Source organism: Lepisma saccharinum, chromosome 23, assembly GCF_977018435.1.
Source record: "Lepisma saccharinum chromosome 23, izLepSacc3.1, whole genome shotgun sequence".
Taxonomy (NCBI): domain Eukaryota; kingdom Metazoa; phylum Arthropoda; class Insecta; order Zygentoma; family Lepismatidae; genus Lepisma; species Lepisma saccharinum.
The window spans coordinates 42,115,904-42,133,304 of NC_139251.1; the positions used below are offsets into that span (position 1 = coordinate 42,115,904).

General features: G+C 38.6%; 1 protein-coding gene and 1 pseudogene across 1 annotated transcript in view; one reads left to right on the plus strand and one right to left on the minus strand.

Moving 5' to 3' along the window:
* The window catches only part of ltl (leucine-rich repeat-containing larval translucida), a 93,103-nt gene that overhangs the window by 69,106 nt on the left and 6,596 nt on the right, over positions 1-17,401 (minus strand). The gene's annotated exons all lie outside the window — the stretch shown is intronic.
* LOC145977858 (GDP-fucose transporter, Golgi pseudogene) lies at positions 1,383-3,364 on the plus strand (annotated as a pseudogene).

The following is a 17,401-nucleotide window of genomic DNA, read 5'->3' on the forward strand; positions in this document are numbered from 1 at the left end:
TTATTGAATTTAGATTGGGGTTTTTATTCTTATTATCATCATTTATGTAGTCTCAAGCCCTTCAGGCATGATGTTTAATAAACCTCTTTACTATTAAGCATTTTATGTATAATTCCTCTAAACCTATAATTTTGCGGCTTAAGTCTTCCACTGCCCTTTTAATGATTATTTCTGCTAGGTTAATGTACCGACTTTAGTTGCAAGCCTTGTGTCCTAATGAAGAACAATATTTCTTAGTGAATAATTTTAAAGTACGTGCACTGGTCATACACCAGAGCATGGTTGGCAAGTAAATTGTAGGTTTTACATACGTAAAATGGCTTTCTTTGACGGTAGGATTCCGCTCCATACTGTGAGTCAAACAGGTCTGCCGGATGCATTTGATAGACCCCCCCCCCCCCCCCCCCCGTTGCCATCATCTACATTACGCGAGAATGTTTTGCCAAATTCTCAGTCAAATCAAAGTAGGGCTGCTATAAGTAACAATGCTTTAAATAGCAAATAAAATCTTATTGATTTCGGTGAAGGACCCTCTGGTAATTATCCTGTGGATTCTAATTGTGTATTTGGAAGAGGGGCCATGCAAAGGGATTCATCGCAAATTGGTGGGGAGACGTTAATGAAATGTGTTGAACGAGTGCCAGTAATGATTGTTTCCTGTATCAATATTTAAATTTCTTCTTAATTTCCAGAAGATTTTGGAACTAAATTTGTTTCCGTTTCGCGACATTTTCGTCGCGGTCCTAAGTAAAGTTCACGTGCATTTGAAAAGCAAATGGCTTGAACTAATAAGCAAAAGTGTAAATTTGTCTAATTTTGTAGCACAAATTTTGGATATTTATATAACATCAGTGGGCCGTAATGAACTTTTACAAACATTTGTTCTATTAAACCAGCAAGAAAACGAGTCCCCTGAATTTGTAATAAACAGGAAGAGAAGCATATCACTACTAAATGTAAGATGGACTGAAATAGAAATGGTTGGTATGTTATGCGAACGTTTAAATCCAACTGTGTCGGAAAAACTAATGTTTCGTCCTAATCCTTGTAACTTTGTGGAACTAGAAATATTTTTGAATGAAATTGAGAAGGCTTCTATTATTTCTAGGGATTTTTATAGAAATAGTGAAAGAAAAAGGAAAGATCCTATTGAAACTGGAGTTAAAAACAGTCAAGTTGTTGTGAAATCACAGGTACCGAAACGTTGTTATCAGTGTCAATCTCCCTTGCACTTGATAAAAAACTGTCATTATAATAAGCATAAAACCTTATTTAATGCAGTGAAGAAAGAAGAAAACCCTGTTGCAGTATTCATAAACTGTGTCTCGTCGTCACCCGTGTATCGTGTAGCCTGTGTTGTTCCTTCCTGTTCGGGGTTTGCATATTTTACTTCGTGTGAAATTTAATTTAAACGTCATGTTGGTCACGAAAAATGGATTTTATTCTTCATAAATTAGGTGTTCATCATTAAAAATTGTCAAAAGACTAAACTATATGCAGCACTTCTGGTTAGTCTTCATGCTAACTTGGAGTAGGATCTCAAATTCTGCGTTGATAAACAACTGTGGCAAATCAGAGACAAGTCTGTTTAAAGTAAAGAGATAAACACCGATTATAACTATGTTGTCGTTCCATTGGTACAAACTGTGGTGATGTTTACAGAAAAACTGGTTGTCACGTCATAAAATTGTCAATGGAAAAAGACATGATAAAACGCGAAAGCTTGCTCTCCAAATATGTTCATATTACTACAGTAATTACATTCTATTGGATAATCTCCATATCAACAGTTTTTATAAACAAGACATTACTTGGCAGCCAAGTTGTAAACCTTGATGCTCCTCTATTTGTGACTTGCTATCAATGTATTGTCTCATCTGTGATTTGTTTCTGCTTAAGCAACCTGTCCAAAGTGTTTCCAAGTATTATCAAGTTTCCTGAAGGAAATCCTTTGGATGTAGACACAATGAGAAATATCATTCCATTATCCTTCCTTTTCATTGGAATGATAACGTTTAACAACTTGTGCCTCAAACATGTAGGAGTTGCATTTTATACTGTAGGACGTTCATTGACAACTGTGTTCAATGTTGTTTTAACTTATGTGTTGCTAGGCCAGAATACATCATTCCAGAGTATTGTGTGCTGTGGAATCATTGTTGGTGGTTTCTGGTTAGGTGTAAATGAAGAGAATGTTACAGGTTCCCTGTCTGTCATAGGAGTTATTTTTGGTGTCTTGGGGTCTCTGTGCTTGTCACTTTACTCCATCTTTACGAAACGAGTGCTACCAACTGTTAATAATCAAATATGGCTCCTGTCCTATTCTCTCAATGTCTATTCTTCAGTACTTTTCCTGCCTCTGATACTTATAAACAATGAAGTATTTGCAATCATAAATTACGATGGTTTATTCACAGTCACATTTTGGAGTTTAATGACCATTGGTGGGCTTTGTGGATTGGCCATTGGATATGCGACAGCATTGCAGATTCAGGTAACTTCACCATTGACGCATAATATTTCTGGTACAGCCAAAGCATGTGCACAAACAGTATTAGCAACCTTTATCTACAGTGAGCACAAATCTTGGCTTTGGTGGCTGTCAAATTGGTTGGTGTTAGGAGGAAGTGTTGCATATACGCGTGTGAAACAACTAGAAATGAAAGTAGCATATAAGCAAAGGCTGACAATTAAATGAAAAATTATTTATGTGTTTGTTACTGTCATTTATTTTTTTAATGTGTAAAATTATCAGTTGTTCATGAAATTTTTAACTGTGTTGTGTATTGTACTTAGGGCTAAGCAGATACTACAGAACTTTATACTTATGCAAAATTTTACAGATTTCTGACGTTTGTGTGCGTGTGAATATAAATACATGCAGAGGTAAAGCATTTAGTCCAGTCTAATCAAAATTTTGACCTAAAATTTTGTTAAAGTCATGTATGTAATAATAAAGAAATCTGTTATTTTTAAAGAATTTCTTGTAGGTAATTAGGAATTATTCTAAATTTCTGCATTTTGAAAGCAACACAAGAAATATAGTTTCCTTTTTGTAAACCACTGCACCACTGCACTAGCCGGTGATAATAGCAAGCCTCGTGTGGTAACTTCACCTCCCTCTGATTAGCTGAGGTTAAAGCACTTTAAGTTGGTTTCTTGTAAGTGTTAAAGAGGACATAATCGGAATGGAACAAAGTCCAGGGAGTAGTGGTTTTTGTAGTGGTTTAGTATTTTAAGTTGTTTTATGTAGTGTATTTAGTTGGGATATTTTAGTTAAAGCGCAGCACACTTTCTTCTATTCTGAGAAAGGTCTTCTGCGGGAAAAATGAATATTAAAATTGGATATTAAAATGAAATTACTATAATCCCCTTTTGGTTAAATAAAGTGTTAGGAAGTCTTAGTTTTGTAAAGATTTAATTGTATAATTTATTTGTTTCTTGATTATTTATTGAATTTAGATTGTGGTTTATATTCTTATTATCATCATTTATGTAGTCTCAAGCCCTTCAGGCATGATGTTTAATAAACCTCTTTACTATCAAGCCTTTTATGTATAATTCCTCTAAACCTACAATTTTGCTGATTAAGCCTTCCACTGACTTTTTTAATGAATATTTCTGCTAGGTTAATGTACCGACTTTAGTTCCAAGCCTTGTGTCCTAATGAAGAACAATATTTCTTAGTGAATAATACGTGTTTCAGTTTAACAAAGAGAAATCATGCAAGTTACAAGTCTATGGACTGCGCTCCCAAACTCAATAGTGAAATTTATTTAGATTCAGTCATTGCCCAAAAAGAAAAAAAGGTGACTTACCTACCCGATGGTGCAGTGGTAGCGTTGTCCCTTTGTAATCAAGGGGTCCCAGGTTCGACACCCGGTGGAGGCACATAGTGTTTCGGATCCCACTTTAAACTGTAGGTCCAGTCCCGATTAACCTATATGTGCATAAAGTGGACTTAAAACATCAAATCAATCATTTAGAACAAAGACTGAAGCTATTAATGAACAAAGTTTTTGGGGTCACTGTTCAATGTGTAAACGGAATTTCTTGGTTTGGGGTTTATACGGACGGAATTAATCATGGAATTTACAAGGTGTTTTCCTTTATTATTCAATATTTTTGACTGTAAAGCAGGGGTTTACAGAACAAAGTTATTGAACTAAAAAAAAAAACAAATGAAACTTCTGGAAACATTCCAAGTTATGTTAATAATTGTCGAATATTTTTTGGCTATTCCAGGTCATAATGCAAGTGTTGAGATAGTACTTTCATTAATATCAAGACAACGGACTCATGATATAGTCTGTACTGGTACTGGTTCAGTATAAATTCAAAGAGTTTGACTGTGCATAGTTTTGCAAGCATGTTTTGATTAACGTGAAATTTTGAGAAAAATTAGCTCCTCTGAGAAGTACGAGTTAAAACATGTGTGCAAGTCATTGTTTTGTATTGATTACAAGTTTGGAAACTTTACATTTAGGAAATCACTAAGAATCCATATTTTTTTAACTGAAAATGTGTCAATTTTACATTACTTTCTAACGTGTATTATTTACTCCGATTTTTTGAGTCCTACATTTTGACTTAAGGTCCTACATTTTGGGACCCTACTTTTTCTGGTAACCCTAAGCCTGGGGGCCCAAATTTTATAAATTCCCCTCAGTCACATTGAAGAACCTTGCAAGGAAACCAAAATCTTCGCTCCATGTATTAATTTCAGAAGGTCCACGAAGAGGCACATTCGTAATGAATTACGTAACGCCATGTATTTGGTCCGAGGGATTGGTTTCGCATGCTGGCGGAAGAGTGACGCAACTTCAAATCAAGTACCTGGGACCCCAAGGGGGATCCTTCTTATGTTACCCCCACGGTCGGGTTTGAAAGCCCCCTCTTGATACGAGAGCGGCATGTGGTGCCTCCTCAAGTGGACTCATAAAGGCAGGCCGTTGATGTGAAAGCCAAAATGCCCGATGAGATGGCCAAGTGGTTTGGACATTTTACTCGGCCAGTTGAAAGGGGGGGAAAAAAACTGTGGAATGCGAGGTCGGGCCTCTCCGGGGTCGAGTGGAAATCGAAAACCGTGAGCAGCGGGCGAGCGAATTGAAAATTTTCCATTCTGATCTTTCCCCGTTGCTCGTGGCCTGGAGAGTGATGCGTCCGGCATGAGTAAGAATTGAATTGCGGTTCTTTCAGAGGAAATTTCACGGTTCGAACTCTGTCTTTGTCGTCTCTATCCCAACCATCCTTGTGGCTCACTGTTATCACTTTATCAGTACCCGCCGCCACTAGAACATCCTTTCGAAGGATGATTTTAAATCTCTATAAATCTATTACATGAATAGATAAAGATACGGTATAAGAACAGAGATACAACAGAACGTGTTCATTATCTAGCTTAAATGGAGTTAAGATCGATAAAATTTGTTTGATTTATTGATTCGTTTTTGGCACTTTTGGTTAATCGCGAGGCAGGCCCGTACCCAGGGGAGAGCCCCCTCGAGCCATGAAATTTTTAAATGTGAATCTATAAAAAGCTACGAAAATGGCATGGACGATTTGTCAAACTTGTAAAAATTTAAATTTTGTCCTTGCATAAATGAATGTGCTTGTTGTGTGGAGAGGCAGTCTCGAGAAGTCTGTGTACTTTTTTTTAGTTTTGTAACCATTAATGCAAGACTACCAGCAGTGTCGGCAATTGGAGGAGCATGGGGGGACAGTTACCCCCACCACTATCTCCACTTTTGCTCCTGCACTATGACCTCTTAATGCTAAGCCTTGTCTACCCAGATCCGGTGGAGGCACATAGTGGTTCGGATACCACTTTAAACTGTAGTCCCAGTCCCGATTAGTCTATCTGTGCATAAAAGTGCACCTAAAACAAAAACGCAAACTTCTCTACTAAGATAAATTAAATTGCCTTCCCCCTTCCCTCCCAGGGGTGCCAATCGCCGCTACTGGCTACCAGGTGAAAATGTCTCTGTGTCTCTCTCCATTTTTTGTTTTTAACCGATGGTAGCGGGCTATGGGTTAACTCACATTTAGAATTCTGTATTGTAATAATAATTGCTAATGCGTACTAATGTAATTCACAAATATATTATTTTCTAATCATAGAATTATCGTGGCTGTTCAATGGTTCTGGTATAAGAAAATAAAGTACATTTGAAAACATTTTTAATTTGCGAAACTCTGAACTCTCCGAATACATCTGACCAGTATGGGCGATTGGGTGCCAAAACTGGGGAAGGGGAGGGGGCAAGGACAGTTATTTCTCTTGGTAGACGATCACACGAGACGGGGTCCTCAAAAGTGGCAAAAAAAAAGCCTGGGGCAACTGCCCTCAGGTCCCCCCACATAGCCGCCTCTCCCTCAAAAAAAATCCTGGGTACAGGTCTGTGACGAGGGATGAATGCTGATAAGATAAGATGGATGAGGAAACAACCACAAACATATGTGGACGAGACACACCAAAACCCCACAGGCTACAGAGGGTACTTGGAAGGGATGTCTTGGGAAAGGGCCATCCCTTACACCCCAAAAACTTGTTTCAGAACGACTGTTCTGGGAAGGAAAATAATGTAAAAAAATTAAAAATTCAATATTTATTGAATAACAAAGAAAATGTGTTACGTCCAGTTGAAAAGTAAAGTTCATGATTAATATTTCTTAATATTATTATGAACAATAATGTGCATAAATATTCTTAGGTACTGTCAATTCAATGGCAAAAGTCACAATCTAATCAATATCTTGGAGTAAGTTTGGTGGATATAAATAGCCCTCGATTATACAGGAAAGGCTAAACAAATAGTAAGGTGAGAAGTAAAGTTCCCCATGCCATGAAGGCACATATTTAATTTTAGTACTTGGTGTTTTTCAGGGGAGTACAGGCCCCCACTCTAAATATGTCCTTGCACAAGAACACAAGCAACTAACTCGTATTTAATACTGCACCGACCGAGAGAGAGAGAGAGAGAGAGAGAGAGAGAGAGAGAGAGAGAGAGAGAGAGAGAGAGAGAAGCAAAGAACAGAGAGATAGGAAGAGAAACAAGGAAGAGAAATAAAGAGAAGTGAGAATGGAAAATAAACAAAAGTGAGAAAAAGGAAGAGAAATAAAGAAGAGGGATAAAAAAGAGAAATAAAGAAAAGTGAGAAAGAAAGATAATTAAAGAAAAGGGAGAAAGGAAGAGAAATAAAGAATAATGAGAAAGAAAGGAGAAAAGAGAAATAAAGGAAAAATAAAAAGAAGGAAATAAAGAAAAGAGAGAAAGGAGGGGAAATAAAGAAAAGTGAGGAAGAAATATAAATAAAGAAGAGGTAGAAAGATTTGGTTTGATTTGATGTTTTAAGTCCACTTTATGCACAGTAAGGCTAATTGGGACTGGACCTACAGTTTAAAGTGGGATCCGAGCCACTATGTGCCTCCACCGAGTATCGAACCCGGGACCCCTTGATTACAAGGCGATGTCGCTACCACTGGGCCATCGGGGAGGCCATAAGAGGTAGAAAGAGAGATAAAGAATAAAGAAAAGTGAGAAAGGGAAATATCCAAAGAAGTGAGAGAAAGAAAGGGAAATAAAGAAGAGGAAGAAAGAAAGCGAAATAAAGAAGAGGGAGAAAGGAAGAGAAATAAAGAAAAGAGAGAAAATATAAAAAGAAAGAAGAGATAGAAAGGAAGAGAAATTAAAGAAGCGAGACGGAGAGAGAGGGACAATAAACAAAATGAGATGGGAGAGAGGGAAACAAAGAAGGAAGTAATAAAAAAATAGGAAGTAAACACGAACGAAGAGGTATTAGAACTGAGAAAACGGAGATATCGAAAATTAGAAACTAGATACAAGATAAGGTAAGATAAACGTAAAAGGAGACTGAGATTAATTAATTATAGTCGCTATTCCTTACTCCAAAGAGGGTCCTGCCGTTCTGACCCTCCTGACCCTCCCTGAGAGCCTCCCATGTCTCGAAACTCTTCGACCTATCGCCTTCCTTTCAAGGTATCTTAGGAACAACCAATTTGCATAGTGCTTCGTTTGCATGTAAAGAACCTTTTCGGGAAGAAGCCAATTTCAGAGATTCACACTTTGTTCGTCCCAGGGGTTGCCAGGAAAGCAAGCTCAACACACTGACTCTATTTATTGCAATGAAATTTGCATTTAATAATAGGCTGTGTATTTTATGCGATTTCATGTCTGCGGATAAACATTTCACTAAATGGAGGGTGAATACTATTGGTGAATTTATCGCTATTTTGAAAATTAGTAACAACGTTAATTTGTTCAAAATCACCTCTAACTTGGCGACAATGCAAAATTAATTACAGGATGTTTCAATAAAAAGGTAACTGAACTGAAAGTATCCACAACACATCATGTTCAGTTACCTTTTTATTGAAACACCCTGTACAAGTATAATTTCCGCTCTTTCAAGAGTTGGTGAACACATTTCAAGGTCGTGCAGTTTTTTCTCCTTTAAGTGTTGCCAATCTTTTTTTCGTCTCTGCGACATTCCAAGCTTTAAAACATTATGTGCTTTGCTATTGGATATTTACCAATAGCATCACTAACAGGCTCTGTGCAAGGATCCCCTGAACCTTCAATTGTGCTCCCCTACTCATTAAACGAAACTTTCCGTTTTAACAAATTAATTCTCACCAACATTTATCATTCTTTCTATTTAATATATAAAAATGGATGTATGTGTGTGTGTTTGTTCCGGCATAACTCTCAAACGTCTGGAGCAATTTCAACCAAACTTGGAACACGTATCACTTGCAATCTCGAAAGAAATACTGTGGGGGTAAGACACCCCTGGCATCCCTGGGGTGGGGGTGGGAGGGGGTGACATGCAAAAATAATCGAAAGCGACCGATATTAGTGTGGAATCCATAGTTTTCGGGGTCGCTAAGATAAATAGTGACACTCCTAATGCCGTTCAGCTCCAAGTTCATCACCTATCGGGATGGGGGTTGAGAGGGGGTGAAAATTAAAATGTCAAAAATGACCAAGGTTAGTGTGGAATCCATAGTTTTTGGAATCTCTAAGCTAATTGGTGACATTCACGATGACCAAACTTGGTACACATATGACTTACACTCTGGAAAGAAATACTGTGGGGGTAAGACACCCATGGCACCAGTGGCGGCTCGTGGTCTGACTTTATGGGTGTGCACTTCAGACTTGTGTCCAGAGGAAGTGTTATTTAACCCCTCTCAAATACTCGCACCCGTTTTTGCGTACATTATGATGCTAAATGTATTGGCAACACAAGTTATGACCACCTTTTACTGAAAATGAGGCTATGGGAGAGTTTTATTTCATGAAAAATATCAAAAATATTATTATAGATAAGTTGAAAATACTTCGGTGAATTTTCCGTCCATCACGAGAAGAGCGATGTTATTGTCTATAGATAATTCAACATTCAATAACCTGACAAAATCACTATAAACATAGAAATACCGATCTGTAGGTATTAAATAAACATACCTGCAATAAACGTGTTCTTGGACAGTATTAAAGTATTTTTAAAATAATGCTATTATTTTTCGTCATTAAAACCGTAAATATATAACATGGTTATGATTTATATTGGATGAAGGTGGAAAAAAGTAGGGGGCGCCAAATTACACCTCACTTGGGTGAAAATTTTATCTCGAGCCACTCCTGCAAACAAGGTAGCAGACAACCACCACATGCACAAAATCAGTTGTAATCTCTCTAGCCGTTGTTTATTTCTAATGACCGACAGAAGCAAGCGAATTCAAGATAATAATAAATATTAAGGAAAATAACAGTACTCACTCAGTCCACTCCACACTGCCCTCTTCGCAGTTCAAACTTTTCCTTTCTCTTACACCATCCCGTATTATTACGACAGTCGCTACACGCCTTGTAGCTAACTTCCCTCCAAAAATTCAACGTTAAATATTACGTCTCTGCTTTTGCTATGTACAGTTTTTCCTTTAATTATAAAAGCAAACACTTTCCACTGAAACTGGAACGAGCTTTTGACAGTGCAACAATTTTGTAACGCACGAGCAGGCACAGCTGACTGATCCACAGCTCCCCTGCGCGGGTTGATATGATAATTCGACTACAGCGCCAAAGGGCAGTTTATTTTGAAGAAACTGCACTATCTTTAAGCAAAGACAATGCAAGACAAAGCACACCTTTCGCTTTCAGATGCCCCCCTCCCATTCCGTCTTCCCTTCTTTCTTTCCCTTTCATGCTCGGAACAGTGTTGGCGAAGATACCATAGAAATTCCCTTTCCCAAAAAAAATCCCTCGGTTTACGACGATGTATGGGTTGCCTCTACTCCGCTACACGATCTCAAATCGAACGGGGTTGCAACACTGCTGTATCGTGAACACAACGCAAGCAGTGTGCGTGAAGCCCATAATACCGCGATCTAGAAGAGTGAACCTCTTCTCTTTTCTTGCGTGCTGCAAACAGCGGCAAACGAGCACAGGGCGACTTGTGTTCCGAGCGAACGTATCTCAGCGGCAGGCGCTGGTAATGCCAACCCGATGGGGCGATTGGGCTTCGGAACGTTTGATATTTTGAAGGAGATAGTGTCCAGTGAATAAGTATATAAAAAAAAATTGCATTGCAGATTTATTTGGGTGTGCACGTGCGAATGTGAGAATAGGCAGAAGCCGCTACTGCCTGGCACCCCTAGGGTCGGAAGTGGGAAGGGGGTGACATGTAAAAATAATCGAAAACGACCAATATTAGTGTGGAATCCATAGTTCTCGGGGTCGATAAGATGAATAGGGACACTACCAATGCCATTCAACTCCAAGACACCCCTGGCATTCCTAGGGGTGGGGGTACGAAGCGGGTGACATGTAAAAGGACCGATATTAGTGTGGAATCCATAGTTTTCGGGGTCGCTAAGATGAATAGTGACACTCCAATGCCGTTCAACTCCAAGACACTCCTGGCACCCCTAGGGGTGGGGTGGGAAGGGGGTGGCATGTAAAAATAATAAAAAACGACCGATATTAGTGTAGAAAGAAGAGTGTCATTTGTTTTTTATCACCCATACTTCCTCATTGAAAATTACGTTTTTCATTGCTCTGGTGGGCTTATGCCATAAGTGAATAAGGATATGGAATACAGAATAGTTTTTTTGCTGTTTTCCTTATGTTAATGTCCTTTGCACCAGCATCGTTTATAGTTTTCTGGGTTTAGATTTTAGATTTGTGATTGCGAGACCTTTTGCCCTACCATGCATGTTATTTTCCCTATCTGCCTCGCCAGAGAATGCGTACAGACACGTTCAGCGTATGAGCGTAGCGGGCGGCGCACAGTCAGACATTTCTCGCCGTGAAGTTATTATTATTATTATATTAACTTATCTGTGGTATTACCGTACCTTCAAGTTTCGCGATTATCGTGCAAGAATAAGCAATGAAATATTTGTAATTCAGAAGATGTGAAAAATATATATACATGTGTATCTAATTTTTGTTCACTTGTAGTTGCATACTACAGTGCAACACACTTGCACGCTGTGCTTTCTGTGAGGAAAAAATGTTCCGACACTTCAACTTGGTTCGTTGCCCTGTGTTCATCATAATAACTACTCAAAATATTGAGGTATGTTCATAAATGATCGTGCATCCACGTAGTTAGACACACACACACACACACACACACACACACACACACACACACACACACACACACACACACACTCACACACATTTCTTGTGTCTGTCTGTCTATCTGTATGTGTATATATACACATATGCTTGTGTGTGTGTGTGTGTGTGTGTGTGTGTGTGTGTGTGTGTGTGTGTGATGGGGTGTGATTGTGTGTGTGTGTGTGTGTGTGTGTGTGTGTGTGTGTGTGTGTACGGTATAATATGTCGAGTTCAAGTTGTGGACTGTATTATTATGGATTGTATTACCATACTGCAGTATTCGAATTGACAAAAATTCCAACAGGTTGTAAACTTCTGAAGCACCATCTTACTGGAAAGAAAATTTTTGTGCACAATTTTAAATGTTTTATATTTTCACTATCTTAGTCTCTAGCCTTCGAGCTTCGCAGGTACTCCAGCTAGAATATACGCTCTGTTGTGTGTGTGTATATAATATATATATGTGTGTTTAAAATATATATGTATATCGGCTTCTCTAACCATGGGGTCCCTATCTCCAACTGTTCAGTGGTGCATCACCTATTTCCTGTTTCATTTTTGCCAGCTTTTACTGAATCACCCTGTATATGAATAATGATTACCCCTTAAACAAGTCAGATACGTACACACATACACTTCACATAAGATCCCTATGTGATCTACTGGAAATTTTTCAAATAGCTCATATTGGGCAAGCCTTCTAACTAGTTCACTGCTTTAATGTTCAACATAGTACATTCCTGGAAGAAAATCAGACCATATTGTCATTTGTCATAGTTTTGGAATTTAAACTGGGTGTGTACTCGGGTGTTTGGGATCTCTGTCGTGACTCAGGGGAACGGAAAAACCCGGCAAGAATGAAGATATCTTCTTCCGTTGCATCGAAGCATCTTTGTCCTTCCGCAACATTCTAGCTGTCTTATTCAACGGTGCTACTATTTCCTGTTTTATGGTGACGTCAGTTGACCCCAAAATTCTCATTGCCCTCCTGTTCGAACCAGCAGGTATTTTCTCTGAGGTGCCAAACCTGTGCTGAATTCTGTATTAGGCCCACATTTTACTTGGCGATTATATTTCAAATTCCTGCTACGATCGTATTCTACCGTGTAAAGTGAAAAAAATCGCATAGCATGTTGACACCCTGGCATATTCCGTGGCACATTTCACAGATAGAACCGGCCCTAATCTTCGTAGCCCCAGCCCAAAGACCGCACGGGGTGCGGGACACATATACAGGGTTATTACAAACGATCTTCCCGATTTCAGACACGTGTAAATCACGTTTAATGAAACTCGGATATAAAAAGGTTATATCAATGTAAAGAGTAACTAATAAGGTTTAATTTCATTACCTTACATATGGTCTCTCCCATGGCGCACTGGTAGCGTCGTCGCCTTGTAATCAAGGGGTCCCGGGTTCGATACCTGGTGGAGGCATACACGAGTGGTTCGGATCTCACTTTAAACTGTAGGTCCAGTTCAAATTAGCTTTACTGTGCATAAAGTGGACTTAAAACACCAACTCAATCAATCAATCAATCCATTACCTCACAAGTGTTGGTAACTCGACACACATCTAGCCTGTTTGCTCGTTTACTGGCGGGCGGCCAGCTGACTTTGTCTTACAGATGCACCCCCTTTATTTAAAATCAGAGTACCATTTACAAGTTGAATGCCCACTGTGTGAATCTGCACCAAACTTTGTACGGAAATGTTGCTGCACAGCAATAACAGACTGGTGTACGTGGAAATCTAACACACAAAACACTTCCCTGTCTTCGCAGGCAGCCATTTTATCTCGTAGTTATTATGCAGCAGCAGTGTTGCCAACCGTACCATAAATTATGTTGTTTTTTTAAAAAAATATTTACTCTTTACATTGATATAACCTTTTTATATCTGAGTTTCATTAAACGTGACTTACATATGCTTGAATTGGGAATTTCATTTGTAATAACCCTGTATAATATATTAAGTGTTAATGTGGTCAAAGTATTCAATAATACCAACGGATGCCGTGGTGAGACACGTGAAAGCAACGCACTTGCCGCTCTGGCCAAATACGATAACGGTCACTGCTCTCTGCTAGCCATTAGTCTGTAACTTGCCGTTAAGCAACTAGGAAGTTAATTACACTCTGAGCTGTAATGCTGTGTATCCTGTGTTAAAATTACCAAACTTTATTATCATGTATTTCTATTTGACATGTCCTATACTACAGATGTACCAACTTGTACAAAATTGTAGTCCTTGGGTGCAAATAAATCATATCATATCAATATCTTCATCCACGGTACATCAATATATGAACACAAAATTGTGCAATTGAAGACTTCAGAGAAATGAATTTCGTGGTAAGACTATAAAGTATTTATGAAACTGACTGTACTGAAGCATTGTACAATATTTTGGTGATTCTAAAGCTCTGCAGTTCTTAGTCTTCATTGGAACAATCTAGCGCATGCGTATGAAACAGTTCACAGGCACGTTACTCGATAGCCTCGAGTCAAGAGCGCCCGCAGAGGGGGCCAGGGGGCATTTGTTCCTCATGAGATATCTGGAAAGACTTACATAATTCAAATTTTGAAATTGTAGCGTGAAAACATAAGACGAGAGGTGCCATGAAAGACAGCAGATTAAGTGACTATGCAAATTACCCTAAGGCTGCTTTATGAGAAATCTTGGGGGGTGTAAGGGGTACCTTCCACGTAGGCACCCAAAAGTCAACCTCACTTCCACATAGTGCACCCTGGACTAAAGACTAACGAGGCTCTGGCGACTGGTAGTATGGCCAGTATAATTTTGTGTGTGTTGTCCTGTTTTTTGTCCTTGTGTGTGCTGAGTGCCCGTTTACAGCCTCAGCTTTTAACAGAAGTCAGAAGATTTTAAGATTTTTAGTTATGTAACGTTAGAGTTGTCATTTGTAATGGTAAGGGGCTGGCCCTCGTATAATGTGACGGGAGCAAAATAGCCTAAGTGCTGACGCTCCCACAATTTTAAATTCAAATTCAAATTCAAATGAGAAATCTTGGGGGAAACCATCACTCCACGTTTCCACCACTATCGACACTGTTGCCCCCCCCCCCACCCCTGAGAAAATCCTGCGGACAGATAGAAATGAGTGACCAGATTCTAATTTCACTGACAAATGAACATTGCGATATCTCCTGAATTTAAGTCACGTGAATTCCATTCAGCAGTGCGATATCTCCTGAATTTAAGTCACGTGAATTCCATTCAGCAGAGATCAACCAGTCTCCCCCGTTCAGAAAGGAAGACAGTCAAATGAACCCCTCGGGGAGTGATCACGTGACCTTTGTAGAAAAAAAATGACGAAATTATTGTTTGTTGCCTTCTCCCTCACACTTCAGGGTCGCGTAGCTATCTGCTATGCAACTCACGATCCAATGCTAATTTTATAATGTTACCAACCGCCGTTTCTTTGTCCCTTAGCAATATTCGTCACTCTCTCGTCTCTTCTTGCTACTATCAATGAGCGTCGGGAAGAAAGGGGGGGGGGGTCGAACGGGTCGATGGACCCCCTGGAAATTGACATCGTTCCTTTAAAGATACACGAAAGCCGAAAGTTTGTTCCTCTTATTGTTAAGAACAGAAATAAAGTTAATTTAGTTATTATTTGAACAGAATAATTCTCGGGGAGGGAGGGAGGGGGTCCTAGTCTTTTTAGACTTCTGGAGGTGGGAGGTACGATCGACAACCTCCTTCAGCCGCACCCTTATTTCATTCATGTGACACGTTTTGGCTTTTTTTCTTTTCTTTAATGTTCCGACACGGCTATCAATTGAAAGTTTTAACCAATCTTCCAAAACATGCCATTTTGATATTTTTAGGGGAGAGTACAAGTGATGAAACAAACGGAGAAGTGGATAAGGCTAATTTAGTCAGCCGCAATTTCTTTATTGCGGTACGGCACAATTTTTAATGTCAATAATTCAGCTAAATCATATTTGCCACAATTTTAAAAATATTTCTTTCTTGTGTTTTACAGGATTATTTTTCGTGCGAATGCTATTTACAGCAAGTGACAGGCACGCTTGCGTCCGGGATAATTTGAGTAATTTCTAACCACTTTGCTTCTATTAACGGTTTCCAATTAGGAGAGAACTTGTAATTGGTTGCTGTTTAGCACTTAGCCCGAACGATACTTCTCTTATGCGTCAGGTTTTAAGCAAGTTACAAAATTCCCATCGTTGATTTTTCTACCATTTTGCCATTTTTGCTTCGAATGATTCTGCCGGAAACTAGGAGAATGAAAATTGTTTATTTGTTGATCGATTTAATTAATTTTCAATTCGGGTTTTTAGCTGAATCAATCAAGTCGCTATTTTTTGTGACTAATCACTTCTCACCCTTATAAACAGTTTATTTTTTAATATTTTCTTTAAATGCACGAACTTAGGATATTTAAAAAATTCCAGTTACATAGACTGCATTCTTTCAGACAAACGACGCTCTGGCGTCGGGACTCACAGGTAGTATAATCCTCATCTTATCACCATACATCCCCATCTTCGCGATTAGCCAAAAGTGGAAGAAAAGCGACCTAACCAAATTATACTAATTAATATATCTAGAAATACATTTCAGGAGATGACCGTTACGCTAACCAAGTGATGATGAAAAATACATTTTATTATCAAGATTTATAAGTATTAATAATAAATGTATAAAAATTGGTAAATTGATAACAACAACAATGAATATAACAAAGTATGTAAAGTAAAAGATCATGTAAAGATAGAGATATGACAGCATGCATTCTATAATTAGTTGATTTCTTGTTAAGATCAATATATTTATAATAAACTGCTTCCCTACCAAGGAAATCAATATGCAAATCATAATTGATTTAAAAATAGTCTATTTTTGATAATGATAATAATGTATTATTTTGCATTAATTTTTCGTAGACGCAGTCGAGTTGTTATCGTCATGAAAGTTCAGTATCAATCAACTTTAAAATATAATTATAGAACAAGGCAATATTTTTGGCGGGTCCGCCCCCTTGGACCCCTCCCTGTAAGTACATTCTTGGTAACTGTTGCCAAGTGCAACAGATGGCACTGATCTCAACGTTATCTTCTTTCATCGTAGTTTCTATGCTTCAAAACCACAGAGTCATTTATTGTGGCCAGCGAGATCAAAAGGTTACGTGGATAGACTGTACTTAGTTTGTTTGTTTTTTAATTGTGGCGGAAAACTCGTTTATATCTGATAATTCGCTTCTTAACCGATATATTCAGTATGCACAACGTATTCGTTTAATAGTCTCTCCTGCAGACTCTTGGCTAGAAGTAACCAGGTGACTGAAATGCAATTAAGCATGCACAACAAACCTTTCATTCCTTGATTGATTTGCTTTATTTTACTTCGCTTTTTGTGCCACTTTTGGCAAGTTTGCGAAGATGGGGATGAGTGATGATAAGATGAAATTGATGAATAGACACTCACAAACATCCATGCCCAGGCCGGAATTCGAACCCGGGAGCCCTGGCATCGTAGGAAGATGTGCTAACCACTCCGCTACGGTGTCCGCAAATTCTCAGATAATGAAGAAGTTAGTGTACAAAGTTTATCCTCTCCTCCTCCTCCCACATCTCTCCTTCTCGATCTATTTTTCTACCTCCGTATATTTTCTTATCTTCTTTTTCTTCCTGCCTCCTGCATTATGTTTTTCTCTCTATCTATCTTGCTCTTGCTATCTCTCTTTCCCTATCTATCTATTT